Source organism: Castor canadensis, chromosome 11, assembly GCF_047511655.1.
Source record: "Castor canadensis chromosome 11, mCasCan1.hap1v2, whole genome shotgun sequence".
NCBI classification, from domain to species: Eukaryota; Metazoa; Chordata; class Mammalia; order Rodentia; family Castoridae; genus Castor; species Castor canadensis.
The window spans coordinates 127,035,823-127,048,883 of record NC_133396.1 but is presented as its reverse complement, the minus strand read 5'-3'; the positions used below and the strand labels follow the sequence as shown (position 1 = coordinate 127,048,883).

Below are 13,061 nucleotides of genomic sequence, written 5' to 3'. Positions count from 1 at the left end.
GAATACCAAGGGAAAAGATTCAGATGAGACAGTTGCATAAAACTAAAAACAGCTGTGCAGGCAGTGTGTTATCCAAGGTTCAGGTAAGGTTTGAACCCAGAGGCAGGAATAACTTGCTTCAGCCATTCATGCAGCAAATAATTTAGCTTGTCTTACAAGCCAGGCTGTGTGCTAAGCTTTTGAGATACACAGGTGAACAAGTGGGTGTGGTGCCCAGTCCCCTGGAGCTCACACTCTGGTGGACAAGATAAACACTGGTGTGATACGGATTTATCAGAAGGCATATGGAAATGTGTGAGAATATTGGGGGCTCGTAGTCTACTCTGGGGGAGCCCAGGAAGGCTTCTCTGAGGAACTGAAGTCTAAAAGATGAAAGATAGTAAACATGGGATGTGGAAGAAAGGAAAGATCCTTGGGCAGAGGGGACTTGTAGAAGGGCCCTGAGCTGCTGGCAACTGGCTTATTTGAAGGCAACTACATGTCCACCTTGCAAAGAGGAAGTACAGAGGGAGGTGGACCTGGGAAGGGTCTGGGGGAGATAGAAGCGCTGCTCAGAATCATATTTACAGCTATAACCGAGGCAGTCTTCTCCAGGATCTGCAGACTAATGTTTTGGATGAGGCTCACTTTTGTGTGTTGCCATATCTCAGGCCAACCCCACACCCTACCCCCTTCTTTACTTCTACACATTGTCTGCTGCAGCTGGACCAAAATATGCCCGCTGAAGACAACTCTGAAATAAAGGACACAGATAATGACATAGATGCTTTAACAGTGGCTTGCTGTTGACTTTGTCATTGCATGACTCGGGGCCCTCACATAGGAGCAGCTGCCCACGTGCTGGCCTGGACTCCTTTCCGTGTGCTGGGATTGTATGTTTTCCCATCACTTCCACCTTTATTGTCCCTGGATTCTCACAACAGCCCTGTGAGTTTATCTCCAGAAGAGAGATGGGGAAACTGAGTCAGCAAGGGAAAGAGGACTGCCTCGTAGCACATAGAAATTCAGAGGCCAAACTGAGTTTGTGGCTCCCTGCCTTTTTTTTCTACTAGACCTCAGGTACTTGCTGACATCCCCAGCTCTTCAGTGAGCCTGGTGAGGGCAGGGGCTGAGTGATCCCAGGCCTGTGTGAGAACCTTCAGCACCTGGGACAGTGACAGGGCTCTGCACGCCCAGTCTCCAGCCAACCCTGCTGTTGGGCCATTCTCCCATCAGATTTGGGAACGTGTTATTGTAGAAACTGGATGAGCTTAAACACAGCCTGATTGGAATTACCACTGTTACTAATGCACTTCACTTTACTTATCCTTTCTGAGCCACTCTTACCTCATCTGCCAAACATGATTCACAATATTCCTCTGAGAAGGCTGTCATGAAAAGTACATATGTATGACTATAGGAAAATACACAAGACATCACTAGCTGTAGTTACTTCTGGGAAGGGGAGCTGGGTGGATACGACACCTATATTTTATGGGGTTTTGTTTGTTTTTGTTTGCTTGGAGATGGTCTTGCTATGCAGCCCAGGCTGTTTCGAACTCAATAAGTGTAGTCCAGACTGGCCTTGAACTGGTGATCCTCCTGCTTCAGACTCTCAAGGGCTGGGATTACAGGTGTGAACCACCACAGTGTGCCCTCAGTTTGTGATTTTTCCCTCTAGTAGTTGTGATGTGGTACGATGTGCTTGTATCACTTGTCCAAAAGGAATAATTAAGTATTTTAATGAGATCATAAAGCAATATAACAGTAACACTAAAATAGACACCTCTGCTGAATTGAATGGAGTTTTGTAGTTTGAAACACCAGGATGTATTATTGAGGAAAATCATAGTCTCTTTCAGAAAGTGAATGCTGGCCTGAGGGTTTGCACACCACCCTCTCTCCAGGCAAGGCTATAGATAGCTAACTGGGGATATTTTCCAGTGGTAACCCTTAGTCACAGAGGGAAACAGCACCCCAGCAGACTTGAGAGATCCAAATCCCTGCAGGTAATAGGAGATGAGTGCGTATAGAGCAGGGGTGATGGGGAGAAAAGGCCGTGGATCTGGAGCACCCCTCAGCAGGCCCCATTGTGTCCTGACAGGAGAGGGCAGGGAAGGACTCCCACCTGCCAACCCAGTGCTGCACTGCTGAGGCCTAGAGAGCTCACTACTTGTCTGGGTGCCCTGTGGCCCCCGAGGAAAGCTGAGAGCGGCAGGTGCAGAGCCTAAGGAGTGGAAGGGGCTTTCTCCTGTTACCCTGCAGGTATTGAGGTCCTGGGACAAGACAGGGCAGCTATTCATCAACCAGCACAAAGAGCCACACTGAGCCCAGCCAGGTCACCTCAGACACTGGGGCATAACATCAGTGGGAACTTTAGAGGCCTCATAAAAGAGGGCGTTGGACTCTCACATCTAGTGGTTTTGGGGGGGGGATTGGGGCAGGAAAGAAGCATTTTGGAGAGGAAAAGACACATGGTGGGCTCAGCTCCAATAAAATAAGGAGGCGGGCAGACACGATCAGAAAGACTAAAAGAACAGGAGTTAAAACAAGTAGAATAATTTACTTTGGAGAAGAAGCAGCCAAAGGAAAAGGAAGGAAGGTCAAAGGCCCAGGCTAGAATGGGCACACTTCCCACTAAGGAAACTATGCACTAGTCCTTTCTCTGCTGGGTCTGTGCTGAGGAGACATTGTTTTAATCTGGGGTAGGAGCTGGGGACACAGAGATCCTACAGCTCCAACACTGGGCAGGTTACCTTCCAGACCTTTCCCTCCTGTCCATCTTGTCCTAAATAGGGCAAAATCCAACTATCACCCATCCCCCATCAGTCCTGAAAATAAGGACTTTTTTTTTTTTTTGGTGGGTCTGGGGTTTGAACTCAGGGTTTTGTGATTGCAAAGCAGGCGCTCTATCCCGTGAGCCACACCTCTAGTCCATTTTGCTCTGGTTATTTTTGGAAATGGGGGTCTCATGAACTATATGCCCTGGCTGACCTCGAACCACATGCCTCTGATCTCAGCCTCTCAAGTAGTTAGGATTACAGGCATGAGTCACCAGGGCATAGCTAGGAAGGACTTTCATGGAAGGGACAAAGACAAACTGTCTCCATATTAGACATCCGGATGCAATTCAGGATTATCCTTACCTGCAGAATTCTCAGTACGTACTGTGTGCCATGCACGGGGTGGGGTCTGTACCTATTACAGCCACCACAGCATCAAATAAGGAATATAAATATTGACAGAGATCCACAGTGTTAATCAATGAGTATGTCATGTGCCTGACACAGCACCAGACACCTCTGCGATACAGGATTGTTTCATTTTCTTGATGAGCAATTCCTCGTACTTGCTAGCTAAATACTTAAACTGTATATGATGTTTTTGTGGTGCTGGGCCCAGGGCCTTGCCTATGCTAGGCAATGCTGTACCACTGAGCTGCACCCCAGCCCCTGTATGCAGCTTTAACTGACCACCCCCTTTCTTAACAGCCATGCCTTGTGTTACAAGTCTAGCTTCCCACCTCATCCATAGTCCCATAACCGGAATCCCCAAACCATTCTGTACAACTACTAATTGAATCCCATCTTTCACTTCCCCTGCCCTCTCAGACCTTTACACTGTGTCCTCCAGATCTCAGTCTGTCACCAGCCAATTTCCCTTCACTGTCTTGCTCTACCAACTCCTGGCTAACCCTGAAGGCACTGCTTCCCCCACAGACCTGCCTACAGGGGCTGAAGCGCAGAGGAACAGTGAGGCTGATTTGAGGTGCTCCCAGATTTCCTCCTGCAGAAGCCCCAGCATCTTTATAGGACCAGTTAGACCCCCACCCTGCTACTTTATTTCCATCTCCTCACTCTCTCACATGAGCAGACCCTAGTTAATAACATTAACTGCTTAATGTTATTCTCTGCCATCCTTGCAGTTATGAGAGACAAACAGTCTGGGTTACCATCTGCTCTAGATCCTTCCATTCCTGCTTCATCCCTGAAACTATCCCCTCAGCCTCCTGAATCACACATATAACTGGAAATGGAACCCAGAATCTTGCCCATGCTAAGCTAGCATTCCACCACTGAACTACACCCGAGGCCTTCTTTGTTATTTTACAGCAAAACTCAAGCCAGTTCACTCTAATTACGCTATACTTCTTACCTACAGCCTCTCCTCAGTTAACTCCAGTTCAACTTCTGTCTCCAAGACCCTACCGATGCCTCTCTTACAAGACCATTGACAGTCTCCATCTTGCCAAATCCAAAGGCCAACTTGACCTGTGATCAGTGTGTGACACAATGGACTACTCACTCTTGAAACACTCCCGACCCCTGCCTCATTAGCCACATGTTTGTCTCTCTCTGGGCTTTCTTTTCCTCTTGTCACTCTCTAGGCCATCCCATCTTATCCTGTGGTTTTAAAATTCAAGCTCTCACCTGAGCTCCAGGCTTGCTTATCCCAGTGTCCAATCCACTCAGGTATTATATTAACTTCCAAGGCTGCCATAACAAAGTGCCTCAAACTAAGCACTTTGTCTTTAAACAGCAGACACCTACTGTCTTAAGTTATGGACGTTAGAAGTCAAAGTCAAGGTGCTGCCTCCTCTGAACCCTCGACAGGGAGGTGCTTTCCTTGCCTCTTCCAATTTCTGGTGGCCCCAGAGTGTGGCACATCACTCTTCTATGAAGGCCTTCCCTCCACGTGTGTACCTTTACATGGTGTCCTGTGTCCTGTGTGCCACTGGAATCTCTCTGGTTCATATTGTATTTAGTGCCACTCTGATGAGCCCATCTTAACTTGATTATATCCACAAAGACCCTATTTCCAAATAAGGTCACAGGTGTTGGAGGTTAGAACTCCACAAATCTTTTCTGGGAACCCAAAACAGAAGACTACTCAGTATTTCAAATCTACTTTGTCCATAATGGGATTCTCAATTTCTATACCTCTCGCTCCTGTTCCTTCCTCACCTTCCCCATCTCATTTAATAGCACTATTGGCTCTGTCCAAAACCCCAGAGAACATCCTGACTCCTCTCTTCCTCACTGTCTACAGCTAATTTATCAGGGAGACATGCTGCCCAAATCCGGCCCCTCCTCCCTTGTTCCCACAGAGTCTAGTAACCTCCCCTCTCTTGTAGGATGCAAATCCTCACTGCTCTCCTGCTTTACCCATCCTTCTCTCTATAGTCTACTTTCCTTCTAAAAGCCAGAGGGAATGTTTTAAAGCACAAATCAGATCACATCCTCCCACTGCTTAATACCTTCCAAAGACTTCTTACTGGAATTAGAATAAAATCCAAGCTTCTTAACTTGCCTTATGAGGTTTTACATAGTCTGACCCCTCTCCTCCTCTCCTCTTTTTTTTTTTGGCAGGTACTGGGGTTTGAACTCAGGGCTTCACACTTGCTAGGCAGGTGCTCTACTGCTTGAGTCATGCCTCCAGCCCTGACCCCTCTCCTCTCATTCCTACAACTCTCCTTCATCCTTACCTCCTCCCTACCTGTCAGGCCTTCCTCTGACGCTCTTGAACATTACACATTGTTCTTGCCAGAGGGCTTTGCACTTGCTGTTCTTTTTCCTGCAACACCCTTCCTGTATTCCGGCATGCATTTCTTCTCATTATTCCAGTCACATCTCCAACGTTACCTGCTGAGAAAAGCTCCCCATCATAAGAGGCGTTGGCTATCCCATTACTCTACCTGGTATCTTAGGTTTAGCTGAAATTGTTTCACTTACTAGTTTCTGTGTTTACAATCTAACTCCCAGTAGAATATAAGAGCAGGAGTTTAATCTGCCTTTGTCATTGCTGGGTCATCAGCATCTGCCACACAGACAGTAATAGGAGTTCCATAATATTTAATTTAATAAACATTGATTATTTATAAATTGATTTATTTAATAAATCAATTTGCTGCTGTGTCCCAGGAACTATACTAAGGTCTAGGGATTCAACAATAAGTAAAAAAACAAAATCTGCTTCTCCATAAACAAGACAGCAGCCCTCCCCCATCTCATGTCACAGAGAAGACTAGCTGTTGAGCAACTTCTCAGCAACACCGTCTCTGAGGAGGAATAATTCTCTGTCCTAGAGGTGCAGAAGTTTCTCCAAACCTACACAACCTCTGATACTTCCCTACCTTCCAATTTCAGAAGATGGTCTTGCTTCTTATTTCACAGAGAAAAGGGAGGCCTGATCCGGGAATCATACTCCATCCCCTAGCTGCCTCCCCTTTCCTCCTTCCTGCCTACCATTTTACAAAGACTGGGCTTTGCATTCAGGCAGACATGGATGCCAACTGTAGGTGTGTGAATGATCTTGGACAATTTTCTTATCCTTTGAATCTCACTGTCCTCATCTGAATCTCAGTGTCTTCATCTGTAAAATAGTCATCTACTTCATTAGGCTGTCTTTAGCACTGAGCAAGACTGGCGATGTAGTGGTAGAAGTTCAAACCCCAGTACCACCAGAAAAGGGGGCAGACAAGATATCTGTCACCAGCCTGCCTTTATATAGATGCCCAGGAAATGTTTTGTTCCCTTCCCTCTTCCCTGTTCCTCTCCCCGTTACCCTCATCCTATGAGATTAGTGTGATTGGACCTATTTGATAGATGGAGAAACTGAAGGCAAGTCTTACGTTCAGATCTATTGGTTGAAACTATTCCAGGAATGGTGGGCATGAATAAAGGAGAATGGTGGAGGGGGGAATTCAAGTATGATCTATTTGATACATTGTAAGAGCTTTTGTAAATGCCACCGTGTACACCCACCCAGCCCAAGCATAGAAAAATAAATTAAATAAATTTGATGAAGCACTAAAAATGCTAATGAATTTGTGAGTAAATAAAATATTAAACGATTAAAAAAAACTATTGGTTATCTTGCCCAAAGTCACACCCTGCACAGTGATGGGCCCTGAATTAAAGCTCAGGTCTCAGACCCCAGGCCTAGGATTCATCCCACTGCAGCAAAAACAAATATAAAAGCAATTTAGTGACTTCTTTTTTTCTTTCGCAGTGTTGGAGATTGAACCTAGGGTCTCATGCATGCTAAGCGAGCCCTCAACCACTGAGCCGCATCCCCAAAACTCTAGTGTTGTTTTAATAAAGCCACATTAATTCAATTTAAAAGATTGTCTCTTAGTGTGACATTTCATCCATTCTCTGTGTGTGTGTGTGTGTGTGTGTGTTTGTGTATTGTGTTAAAATATCTTTTATCTTAAGAAAGATATAAGGGTGGAGGGCATGGTTCAAGTGGTAGAGTGCCTGCCTAGCAAGCTAGGGGCCCTAAGTTCAAGCCCCAGAATTGAAAAAAAAAGAAAGATTTCATTTTTTTTTTCTTTTACTTGGAAATAAAGCTAATTACACAGCATCCATCCCCACTATTAGAAAACTAACTCAGATGTCCTAGGCAGGCTGTTCCACCCCTTCTGGCTAAAGGCTAAACTAGTTCCAGAATGTGCCTTGGAGGAACAAATGCTGGTGGTTTGGTTGGAGGCTGGGGAATTGTTTTGAAGCTGGCTGTATAAATAGCAATCCTAAATTGAAGGGGTTAGTGGAGGATCCAGAGAAATTAGCACCTCTGGCCCTGCCACCCTCTCTCATTGGAGTGCTCTAGGACTTGGGCACAGCCTCTTCAGAGAAGAAACAAACAAACTGCTCAGACATCCTGCCTGCCTCTATAGTCCTCTCTCCCAGGCCAGGTAGAGAATGGTCTCTGCCTGTCTCTTCTGAATTGCTCCCAGCAGGCCCTATGGGAAACATTTTAGATTTGCATGAAGAGCATAAAAATGTGGCCAGTGTATTGGGTCTGTATTTTATTTTCTTTTTTTCATGGAACTGGTCCCAAGAGGTGACTGACAAGTTGGGCCAAGTGTACCGGAAGCCTTGTCTCAGCCAGCCCATAACTCCTGAGCCACACAGACCCCTAAGGACCCTGTGAGCCATCAGAGAATCATAAATCCAGAAAGCTGGAGTCTGGGCATTCACTGATTGTGCTGGGGAAAAAGCCGCTGATCCTACAGCCACATGAGTGGGAAAAAGAAAAAGTAACCCATATGTATGCAACATTGAAACCTGTCAAAGTCATTTCGAGAAGGGGAGTGGGAGAAAAGGGAGAATAATACAGGTGATGAACCAAACCAGGGTGCAATATATGTATATGGAAATGCCACAATGAACCTCCCCCCCACTGTATAACTATTATATACTAATACATTTTTTTTTTTTTTTAAAGATGCAACCCTACTTTGGGAGGAAAGGAAGCCACTGAGGGATGGCAGGAGGGACTAGTGTCTTTTCACCTGAACCACAAAGGGGCCAAATGAGGCTGTATCTGAAGTCCTTTCATCATGGAAATTCTGGATCCACCTTGTAACTAAGGTCAAGCATGATCAAATAAAGGTAAGAGGACATCAGGACAAGACAGCAAGACTGGGGGACCAGAGAAGCCAAAGAGGCAAGGAGGAGGAGGAGGAGGCATTTACTGACTGATTACGGTCACATTTCATCCTTAAGATAACAAGGAAGGCAGGTGTAGTCCCAATTTTACAGAGGTAAAATTACCGTCACAAAGGTAAGGGCTTCAGGCAGTCTGAACCAGAGCCTGCACTCTTAGACCATGTCTGGTCTAAGTATCCCCGACCCCCACCCCTGTGACCAGGAGAACCTTGGAAGATCCGTGTGCACAACACCTGTTTCCCCACTTTATGAGAGAGGAGTGGCTTTTTGTTAGGGCCGGCGCATTGGCGCAGACAGGCAAACGGAGCCAACATGCAGGTGGCCCGGAGCTGGGTTTGTCGCAAGACCTATGTAACCCCACGGAGACCCTTCGAAAAATCTCGCCTTGACCAAGAACTGAAGTTGATTGGCGAGTACAGGCTCCGGAACAAGCGTGAGGTCTGGAGGGTCAAGTTCACTCTGGCCAAGATCCGCAAGGCCGCCCGGGAGCTGTTGACCCTGGACGAGAAGGACCCGCGGCGTCTGTTCCAAGGCAATGCTCTGCTGCGGCGACTTGTTCGCATCGGGGTGCTGGATGACGGCAAAATGAAGCTGGATCACATCTTGGGCCTGAAGATAGAGGATTTCTTGGAGAGGCGCCTCCAGACCCAGGTCTTCAAGTTGGGCCTAGCTAAGTCCATCCACCATGCCCGGGTGCTCATCCGTCAGCATCATATCAGGGTCTGCAAGCAGGTAGTGAACATCCCAAACCTTCATTGTCCGCCTGGACTCCCAGAAGCACATTGACTTCTCCCTGCGGTCTCCATATGGGGGTGGCCGCCCAGGCCGGGTGAAGAGGAAGAACGCCAAGAAGGGCCAGGGCGGAGCCGGTGATGATGAGGAGGAGGATTAAAGATTACGCCATCCCACCCTGCCATGGGCTGTAGAAGTGTCTAGTTTTCCAGTCTGGTAATAAAACAGTATCAATGCTTTGTAAAAACTAAAATAAAATAAGAGAGAGGAGTGGAAATCATATGGAGCCTATAGAGTAGATTGCCTAAAATGCACACCTTCTGGGAGAGAGAGGGACAGACAGAGAGACAGAGAAAGAGGCTACAGAGGATATGGTAGACAGATGTAATATTCACTAGGAATGGGTGTAAACTCCCATACCTGGGTACAAATTCCCATTATCTAGGAATAGTGAGGGGACTAAAAAGCATGAGTTTAAGAGCTTTACCTAACAGCAACTCAACTCAGGTTGAGCCATCAGTTGGTTGAGGCTTCCAGAAAGGCCCAGATCATAACCCCTGGAGTATGTATGCTGGGTTGGGTTTCCTTGCGGCCAAAGGGCCTGGAGAGGATGACAAGCAGAAGGTAGGAGATGGAGATGAATGTTTGAGGAAGAGGTGAAGCACTGACAGATGGAAAGAACCAGGTGACCTCGTGCAAGATACACACCATTTCCTTTCTGTGACCGGGGTTTTGTTTTATAGTAGCACTAGCATAGAGAGTAAGGCCATGCAGATAAAGTGCTTAGCTCCGAGCTCTACACAATAAATGTCAGCACAGTAGCTGGTATTAAACACTGAGTATATTCATTTCCAACAAGGGGAGCCATCAGAGACATGGCTGAGGGTCAGGAACTGGGTCTTCATGGCATCAGACCAGAGCCACAATTCTGTGTCCAAACTGTGCATCCAAGCCTGAGGCCCTCAGTCTTGTTAAACCTCAATACACCATCCTTCTTGGTGGCGTACTGAGCTTCCTCAGTGAACCAAGCAGAGAAGTGTCCAGCGAGCAGTCCATCCTCCCCTGGCAGGCCGATTTGGTGAGGGTAGGGTACCAACCTTCAGTGACCGCTGATGTCCAAGTGCACCTCCTGCTTGCACATCCAGCCTCTTCCTGCCCTGGTCTCTCCTCCTCCCCAGCCCACTGCCCCATCTTGCCCTCTGCCCACTTCCCTGCTCCCTTGCTAGGAGCAGTGACAATGAGGATGCTAGTCTCCCCTTGGGCTTTCTTTCTGAGCCTTAGCTGAGCCTCAGTTGTCTATACTGGCAGGAATGAGGCACATAGTAATCCTTTAATGCCGAGGAGGATGGGTTCTAACTGTCTAGAAAACAAGAGTGTACATCACAGACCATGTGTTAGTCAGTTTTCATTGCTGAAAACTGAGATAACTCATTACTGAAAAACACCTGAGATAATCAACTTAAAGGAAAAAAGATTTATTTTGGCTTACAGTTTCAGAGGTTTCAGTCCAAGGTCCGCTGACTCCCCCTGGCTTTGGGTCTGATGCAAGGCCCATCATGGTGGCAGGAGCATGTGACAGAGGCCACTCGCTTCGTGGCAGCTAGGAAGCAGAAAGACAGGAAGGGTCCGGAAGCAAGATATATACCCTTTGAAATGAAGCTTCCCGTGACCTACTTCTTCCAACCAGGCCCCACCTCCTAGTTCTACCGCTTCTCAATAATGTCAGCAAATTGTGGACCCATCAGTGGATTAATCCCTCGATTAGGCTAGAGCCGTCATCATGCAATCACCTTCAGTGATTGGATCCACCAGCTGGGGGCCAAGCCTTCCACACATGAGCCTTTTGAGGAGCACTTCGTGTTCAATCAAAACAGGCCGTCAAAATAAAAAAGCACCTGCACTATCGCCTTGTTCAATGCTTGGACTCAATGGGTTTCTCACTTTGCAGAGCTTAGAGTTACTTGGGAAGCTTGTTAAAAGGTAGATTCTGAGCTGGGTGCCAGTGGCTTACACCCATAATCCTACCTACTTGGGAGGCTGAGATTGGGAGGATTGCAGCTTGAGGCCACCCTGGGCATACAGTTTGAGAGATCCCCATCTCCAAAATAATCAGAGCAAAATGGACTGGAGGTGTGGCTTAAGTGGTAGAGCGTCTGCTTTGCAAATGCAAAGCTCTAAGTTCAAACCCCAGTCCTACCAAAAAAAAAAAAAAGATAGATTCCTAGTAATCTCATCTATTACCTGTCTGGCAGGTGACACCCCTTTCGGTGGTCTGCATGGACACTGAGGAGCACCCTTCTGCTTCCTGACTACCCTTCATCTGCTGGCTGTGTATCTCTACATATCTGCATGGCTCTGTAAGGGTTCACAAAACACCTCTGCCACCAAAACAGTTCACAAACCTCTGGAGAAAGATTCCAGCAGCTGTGTGTGTGCTATGGCCTGACTGTTGGTCTACCATGAGAGTTTAGAGGCCACCCAGCCTCCATCGAAGGTTATGGAAGGAGAGAGAGCAGAGCTAGGACAACTAGGTAAGGTGTTCTTCCCACGCAGCAAGCTTTGCTTCTTAGTGGAAATGCTCAATTAGCCCAGCTCATGAATTCTGCATGTCTAACTGACTTTCATCCCCTCCCCTCCTCCCTTCCACAGAGCCCTCTGCTCCCTGGGATGTAATTACAATATCTGGCCCATTTTAATGAAGTAAAAATATTCTGTGTTTGTGCATGGTTTCTCCCGTGACAGAGAGGGCTGGAGGGGGCAGGGGAGAGGCGGGGCTTTGGGAGATGAGAGGTTGATAACCTCTCCTCACACTCCAATCAAGCATCTCCATCACAAAGATCGCTCACATATACTCTCTCACATGTTTTAGAACCCTTTCTGCCTGCAAGATGTGGCTGCATGGTTTTTAAAGTGATGTTGACATTATGTCAGCTCAAGTAAATCAGAATTTCCATCTCACCCAACTCATTCAGCTGGGAGTCTGAAGACCAAGATATGGGTTAACTTTCATGATCCCACTATCAAAAGTGTTTTATTAGACAGTCAGTTTTTGTTTCTCTTATTGTTTTCAGTGATACTCACTAACCTATAACCTCACATAATACACTGACCTCAAAGCCCTGGTTGTAACAAGCATGATTATTTTATAAACCACTAAGAAAATAAAGAGCATTACTAATTACTGTATAACCATTGGTTATAAGATGTGTGCCAATTACAAAGATATTAAACTTGGAAAATAACACATGAAAGTGGTAAAATGATGTAGATGACAGAGAGCACAAAGCAAACACTAGCTCAGCTATCTTTGGCATATGAGTCTTTTTATTGAACACTGATCCCAAATTCAATAGCAAATGAGAAGAGGGCCCAGAAAGAGAGTGATAAGAGACAGTTTCCATTTTATCATGCTGGAGGACCATAGATCATTTTTTCTTACACCCTAAAACAATACTACAGCTTTAAGAATGTATAGTTCCATTTAACAGGTGAAAGCATCAAGGCTCAAAGGCATATGTGATTGCTCAAGTTCACATAGGTGAGAGACTCAGTGCTTGGGCTTCTGTTTCAAAACTGACTGCCCTAAATTACCCAAATGTTCATCAACTGATGGATGGATGGAAGGATGGGGGATGGATGGATGGGTGGATGGATAGGTGGATGGATGGGTGGATGAGTGGATGAATGGATGGATGGATGGTTGATGGATAAATTGATAGATGGATGGAAGGGTAAATGGATGGATGGGTAAATGGATGGATGAAAGGATGGATGGGTGGATGGATGGATGGATGGATGAATGGATGAGTGGGTGGGTGGATGGATGGATGAATGGGTGGATGAGTGGATGGGTGGGTAGATAATAAAATATGACATAACTCTACAGTGGAATATTTT

At 46.4% G+C, this 13,061-nt stretch overlaps 1 pseudogene; it reads left to right on the top strand.

Moving 5' to 3' along the window:
* Positions 1-8,702: 8,702 nt before the first annotated feature.
* LOC109695051 (small ribosomal subunit protein uS4-like) lies at positions 8,703-9,339 on the top strand (annotated as a pseudogene).
* The last annotated feature ends 3,722 nt before the right edge of the window (positions 9,340-13,061 follow it).